A 7,720-nucleotide genomic window follows, 5' to 3' on the forward strand; every position below is an offset into this window, starting at 1 on the left:
AGGAACAAAATTTGAAATAATATCGTGCAAAAAAACGAGCAAAAAAAGAGCAAAAAAGGGCAAAAAAATCGCGATCCAGATCCAAATTCAAAATTCAAAAATAGCAATGGCGCACAGTGGGGGTTAGACGGTGCGCCACTACTATTTTCCCGCCTTCAAAATTCAAAAATACTAATGGCGCACTGTGGCCTATACTAATGGCGCACCAGTGGCCTATACTAATGGCGCACCGTGGCCTCGTATACCAGATACTAATGGCGCACCACTGGTGCGCCATTAGTAAAAAATACTAGTGGCGTGGTACTAGTGGCGCACCAGTAGTGCGCCATTAGTAGGCAAAACTGGTGCGCCACTAGTAGGCCTTTTTCTAGTAGTGTACATAGTACTTTTTTTCACTTTACATAGTTTCCTGCCAAAACATCCAATCTTACTGAACAATTTACTGGTCCCTGATGTTTTGCCAAGTACTTTACCACTTACCAGTAGGTTTTGCCTTTCTCCATCCACGAGAAATATCGGCACCTTTCTAGCTTTGTAATGTATCTTTTTCTGGCAAGCAAAAATGCAGCTAGCTATTTGGGCACTAATAACTTGATGGAGTATTTGTTGGAGTGCAGGAGTTGGTGACTGAAATGGAAGCTGGATCTTGCAGCGCCAAGTTGATGGCTAACTGAGCGGGCATTACTCGTGGCGCTCCGTTGAGTCGATTTGCTGCCTATTGTGTTGGAGCGCCGAGCTATGTTATGTTACAAACTTGAAATTTGCATGTCTCCTAGCTAGAACTACTTTTAGTAGTGTTATGTTATCACCATGGAGAGTGACATTACAACCGTGTTTCCAAATGCTTGGTGTCGTGTGTTAAGTTGTAAGGGGATCATGGATCAGAACTAAATCAGATTTATTATATATCATCGACCATGTCAGTTTTTGTTTGTTTTTTCTTTGTTCTAGTGATGCTTATTCACTAGTAGAAAAAGAGGCTTCCATACGCCCCCATTAGTCCCCAAAATAATCGAACCGCGACCAAAGGGGTCTTTAGTCGCGGTTCGGGAGGAGACCCGCGACCAACTATCTGGGCCCAGCGCGCTCGGTCGACAGCTGGCGGACGGGAGGGGCTTTAGTCCCGGTTGGCCTGGCCAACCGGGACTAAAGGTCCTCAGGCTGGCCCGAAGGCCTTTAGTCGCGGTTGGCCAGACCAACCGGGACTAAAGGTTAGACCTTTAGTCCCGGTTGGTCTGGCCAACCGCGACTAATGGCCCGAACCTTTAGTCGCGGTTGGCCAGACCAACCGGGACTAAAGGTGACTTTTAGTCCCGGTTGGTCTGGCCAACCGCGACTAAAGGGATTTGAGGCCTCATTTTCAAACTCTAACCCCCTGATCGCCTTTTCAGTTTTAGAAAAACCAAAAGAAAATGATGGAAATGTCAAAAAAATAAAATAAAATAAGTTTCCCATGTGATATGTGGTCTAGTTGTTGGGAAAATTAACAAATATGAATTTTGACTTTATTTGCAAAATCTCTCTGGAATTTCTTAAAATGGGCATAACTTTTGCATACGAATTCGGATGAAAAAGTTTTTTATATGAAAAATCATCTACTCGAAAAGTGACATCCGAATTTAACCGGGGGAACCCCGTTAAACATTTTCAAAATCCTCAATAACCTAACAAAAAAAAAAGATACGGGGCTTTTAAGATCTGGAGAGGCAAAAAAATTCAAATTGTGGTCAAACAATGGTCAAACTAATTATTCTAGAATATTAGTGTTACTAAATAATTATTTCAGTTTTTTTTAAATTTTGGTCAAACTGTGGTCAAACAATGGTCAAACTAATTATTCCAGAAATATTAGTGTTACTAAATAATTATTGTTTTTTAAAACAATAGTTTCAAACTCAAACAGTGAAATGTGTCACTTCATGCTCAAGCTAAATTCCTGAGGGTTAATAGAATTGACATCCTACTATTGTCAGGAAAACAACAAGTGCAGACTTGGAAACGAGGGAGAATAGAACCCGGAAGTTAAGCGTGCTCAGGCTGGAGTAGTGAGAGGATGGGTGACCGTCCGGAAAGTTAGATGATTTGGAATGATGAGGGGTGATTAGAGATTAGAGGTTAAATTGAGCAGTGATGAGGGGTGGTGATTAGAGATTAGAGGTTAAAATAATTCAGAAATTTAAAAATTAAAAAAATTCAAAATAAAACCAGGTTTAGGGGGGCTAAAACCCTAAACCTGCGGAGGAGGCCTTTAGTCCCGGTTAGCCACGAGAACCGGGACTAAAGGACGGGCCTTTAGTCCCGGTTAGCCACGAGAACCGGGACTAAAGCCTTTAGTCGCGGTTCGTAAGAGGCGCGACTAAAGGGGGGGTCTTTAGTCGCGCATATTTAGTCCCAGTTGCACAGCCGGGACTAAAGGCCTTTGCGAACCGGGACTAAAGACCTTTTTTCTACCAGTGATTGTTGGTCGAGTTCTTCTGAAGAACAATAATATCTTTTTACAATTCTTGCAGAAGTTCTACCATGCATTCATTTACACTTATTGTCGGAGAATACATTGTTTGTGAACTGGTTGTTAGGCTGCCTTGCCTCCTTTTGTAGATGGATGCCTTCACTTTCTGCACTTAGAAATCATTGTTTGTTTTGTCCTTACTTCTTCCATTATACATTGTTTGTCCCTTGTTTGACTAATTTTGGAATTATATGGTGGCGTGTTTGCACAGACAACTGCTACTTGCAATGCAACTTATGGTATGGTCATAGTAACTGAGTAACGGAAAAGCCATCTCTGCACCCGAGCTCATCTGCACCCGCGCTGACGAAAAAAATCAAAACAAATACTAGAAAAATTCAAAAGATTCCAATTTTTTTGAGGTAGACAATTTGCTGCGTGAGGTACGCTCCAATTTCCAAGTCATTTGGACATCCGAGGAGCTCTCTGAAAAAAAAGACAAATTGAGGGTCTGTAAAAAAGTTATTGTTCATGTACTGGCCCGATTTGTCTTATTTTTTCTGAGAGCTGCTCATTTGTCCAAATGACTTGCAATTTGGAGCGGACCTCACGCATCAAATTGTCTACCTCACATAAAATTTTTGGAATTTTTTGATTATTTCTAATTTTTTATGAATTTTTTTCTAACCGGGTGCAGATGAGCCTGGGTACCGAAACGCCCTACTCACATAGTAATGTAGTATCTATTTGTTGTGGACTTTTCAGAAGGTTATCCTTTATGTAATGGTCCGATTCCTCGTCTTCTATTATGAACTTATGGAGCTCTTGTTCTTTCCTGATGTGTAAGTGGAGCTTGACATTTTGGTATTTTTATTATCCACGCTGTTGAAGTTTTTTGTACCCTGTTGCTACTCAATTGTTTTCTGAGAGTTATGTGCCTGTCTCTTCTGTCACAGATGCGATGCATTCCAATATACCATTTCAGTGCATTAGGCTGCAAGCCGAAGAAGCTAATCTTAAGCATAAATCACTTGCAGCTAGCTAGCAGTTCCATCACGTTCCAAAAATGCAAATCTCTGTGGAAAGTTAACCATCTGCAGAGCAGCCAGAAGGGTCTTGTTTTCAGTGTGTCACTTGATTAGTGACATTCTTGTTAGTGGTTGAATAACCACGTCTGGAGCACCAAAAGCTTTCAATTAGTTGAACATAAGCAGCTTCTCCCAGTTTTCATCTGGTGCCCTATAGCGCAAGTTACAGCTGAGATGACTGGTAGTCATAATTCTTTGTTGGTGTTCCGCTATAGTTGCAGGCAGTATCCAGTCCAGGGACGCCCTACAAAGACATGCATGACTCAGGTGAGGCTCCACAATGACAAGTAAGTAGAACAGTGTCTCCAAACATTATTATTATCATCAGGTACGTACGGACGTGCCTGAATTGCGGCGAGTGGAGTGTGTATTGGAGGATGGAGTTGAGCTTGGCGTTGCTACTGGACATGCTCGTCAGGAGTTCGAGGTGGCGGTGCACGGTGTTGTTCAGGAGGCTGCCCGCCGAGCAAGCGGCGACGTTGGCCAGGGACCAGAGCGCGTGGAGGAAGACGAGGAGGGGGAACGGGTCTCGACGCCCCGGTCGAGGGCCGGCGGCAGGAAGCGCGTAATGTACTTGATGGCTTCTCTCCACTGGCCCCAGACCACCAGCTGCCCCAGATGTAGTCTGCTCATCTGCCGCACATCCGTCTCATGCACGACGCTGCATCGCATACACGGCAGTCGGCAGGGGTGCGTTAGCCTAGCGGCAAGGACTAGGACTAGGAGACGAGCAAAGTGAAACGGCGGGCGTACCTGTCGTAGGCGGTGTCGAAGCCCTGGAGCCAGAGGTAGGTGAGGTGCCGCCTCACGAACGGATAGTACTCCACCTTGCCGCTGCCGAGGCGTATGATCTCCATCGGTTTGCCGCTGACGAGGTCCGTGATCTCCACCCGCTCCATTGCGCTGGATAAAGAGACTCGCTAGGGAAGAGACAGGGGAACACGCCTACTCTATATGAAACGACGGGATGCGGGAACCACAACCGAGCGCTCTCGTGCCCGCTCCCGGTGCCCACCTGCCCCAACCTTTTTTTCCCTCTTCGTACTACCTTTTCCCTCTGTCATGTGTAGAATCTGAATATTATGTAATTTTACCTGTTAAATATTTTTAAAATGCTGTTTTCAGTGCAACCTTAATAAATAGTGCACGATCCGTGTTTATTTCGTATCGGTGCAGATCCAAATAGAAAATGAACAAATCAGCAAAACCAGATTGGAGACGAAAGAAACCATCTATAACCACACATGCACGCGACCGCAAAACCTCGTAGGGGGCAAACAAAGCAAATTTCTGATGTTATGCCGAGAGAGATGCATTAGGGTTGACACATTCAAACTTGTTGTGATTGTGTGGGCACTGATGTCCTGTTGAAATAAAGAATGTGGACCTATTGAGATCTTTAAGTCATTGATTATTGGGTTAGCGATGTGTGTTATTTTTTTCTCCCATTGCAATGCACTGGCTTTTTGCTAGTCTTTACCAGTTTATACCGTCCCGAACAAAATCCGGATAATTGTTCGCTTTGTAAGGCGACTTTTTTTATATGTAATAATTGTTGTGATTTACTTTTTCCGTTCCAAAATAATTAAAGTTTTTTCTGGAAAACTTCTGATCTATTCATCTTCAATCATGACAGTACATTGAACACCAGAAATAATAAAAATTCACATCCAGATGCGTTGACCACCTATCGACAACTACAAGTACTGAAGACGGACGAAGGCGCGCCACCGTCATCATCCCTCCCTCGTTGAAGTTGGGCAAAACTTGTTATAGTAGACAGTCGAGGAATCGTCGTGCTAAGGCCACATAGGAGCAGGGTACCGCGCCACCCTACCACGCTAGGGCCACCTTCACCACACTTTCCTGGTTTGAACCATCCCTACCATACCATACCATCTCACCCCCAATTCCCAGACCTCAGATCCGCGGGCATTAACAAGTCCTTCTTTTCTAAGCCAGCCCTAGATCGTCAAATTGGTTTGGCAAATTGGGTCCAGTCACCTTTGAAAACTACTCCCGCTGTTCACAAATAGAGTATAAGATATTTTGGATATTTCAACATACAGTACATATGGTATAAAATTAGTGAACAAACACACTGAAATGCAACCAAATCAGAAAAAGTTGGAACATCTTATAACAGTGAACGGAGGGAGTACTAACAACGTATTTTTTTCTACGTGTGAATAACAACCTAGACGTAAATGGAGAGTAAACTAAGAGCACCCTTGGATCTTCGCCCCCCCCCCCCCCACCCCACACACACACAGACACACGGCCGCCGGCAAACCCGTGGGTTCCCTCCCCATCCGCCGGGTAGGGTGGGGGAACCCTATATCTTCGTTTTGGCGTGTACATCGGAGTCGTGTGTGTGGCGTTGTCATTATGCAGGAGGTCACGGTGATGTCTGCATCTGTGTTGTTCGAGCTTTCACCTCCTTTTGACGATGGCCTCTGCGGCGGCGGTGGTTGGCTCGGAGAGGTAGATTCATGTCGTTTCTCATGGAGCAGTGAGGCTAGGTTTCTAGATTTTGGCCGGCGAGGCGGCGGCGGCGGTCAAGATGCTTGTATTGTGCCGGGGCTCTTCCCACGTCTCGTTGGCGCAGGTTCCAGCTCCGGCGAAGAGCCCCATGGTTGCATGTTCAAGGGTGGCCTCAGTTCTTTCTTCCTCTTCATCTTCGGCGAGGGAGATTTTGAGAAGCTTCTGGTGATATTCCTACTTCGATTCTGGCATGTTGGTCTGTTTGGGCCTTGGATTGAAGACTTCCCTTCTTCCAAATAGTTTGATTGTTGTATCCAATGGTAAGTCGGCTCCATGAGGGAGCGGTGGCATCGGTGGCGATGGTTTGCCCTCTTGTCGCGGCGGTGTGTGTGGTGGGTTGGTTCCCCGGGGACCCGAATGTAATTTCTATCTTTGTTGGGGTGCGTTGTATCACTGGGCTTCTCTAACATAGTTGTGGGGTCCTTTTCGCAAAACAATGGAGAGTGACAGCATGCTATGTTGTCTTGTGACATTCAAGTTCAATTATTTATTATTGAAAAATAAAAATTAATGATGTGAAGGTCTTTCATGTTCTTTGATGATGTGTATGGATTTTATGCAGTAGAAAGTGGAAAGTGGAAAATCGAATGGTTGCATGGGCACTTGTTGACGTCGAGGACGTGCATGGGGTGGAAAGTGACAAGTTGATTGATTGCATGCACTTGATGATGTGGATGGTTTGCATGTGCATTTCAATGGGAGGTGGCATGTATGGGACATATGTGATGAGATGGATAAGTTGCATGTTAAGATAAATAAGATAGTGGGAATGGACTTGTTAGATATATAGGATATGATTCAAAATGTAGTAATAACATCAAGAATCTTGGACAACAAAGATTCGATAGAAACTAGTTAAATGTGTAAAATGTAATTTTTGGTTCTCATTCTCGACCAAACCCACACAATGAACATGTAGTGCCACCGCATCCATTCACCAGCGGAGCTACAACAAGGCTACATTAGCCATGACCCGTCCAACTTTGTAGCATCTGCTTCTATTACAAACAACTTGTGACACCCGGATAGTTATACTACAGTAATTCCCTGCTAATGATGTCACGTCACCACTCTTACTGTTGTAAACCTCGCGATGATTCAATCCCGTTCGAATTCAAAATGCAAAATCAAGTCAAACGATAAAGTTTTCAAACCTTAAAATTAAAATGTTCTAGAGGTGACAAATAATACATAAGTAATAATGATGGAGAAACCACATTTTTATAAAAATTTAGTTGCACTTAAATAGTTAAAACAATAGGTAAAACAATTAAATAATTGCCTTTTGTAATTCGTAAAATATTAAACCATTCATTTAGTTGCCCAAAAGTTAATGGGGCAGTAGCATAATTAATAGTACTAATATATGAACTGTTTTTATATTTTGTAAAACAAAAATAAATTAGAAACTAAAAGAAATCATTACAAAAAAAGAAACTAAAAACAAAAAAGACCCCCTGGCCACCTGGGCCAACAGGCCCAGCTGGCCACCCATGCGGCCCAGCCGGCACACCCCGGCTGTATAACCTCACTCCCCTGTAACCCTAGCCCAACTACCCCACTCCCCCACGTGTCTCTCTCGTTCCCCCCCCCCCACCCTCGCTGGATCTGGATCGAGCCCGATCCCCTCGCTCCACAC

The sequence above is a fragment of the Triticum aestivum genome, chromosome 2D (assembly GCF_018294505.1).
Source record: "Triticum aestivum cultivar Chinese Spring chromosome 2D, IWGSC CS RefSeq v2.1, whole genome shotgun sequence".
Classification (NCBI taxonomy): Eukaryota; Viridiplantae; Streptophyta; class Magnoliopsida; order Poales; family Poaceae; genus Triticum; species Triticum aestivum.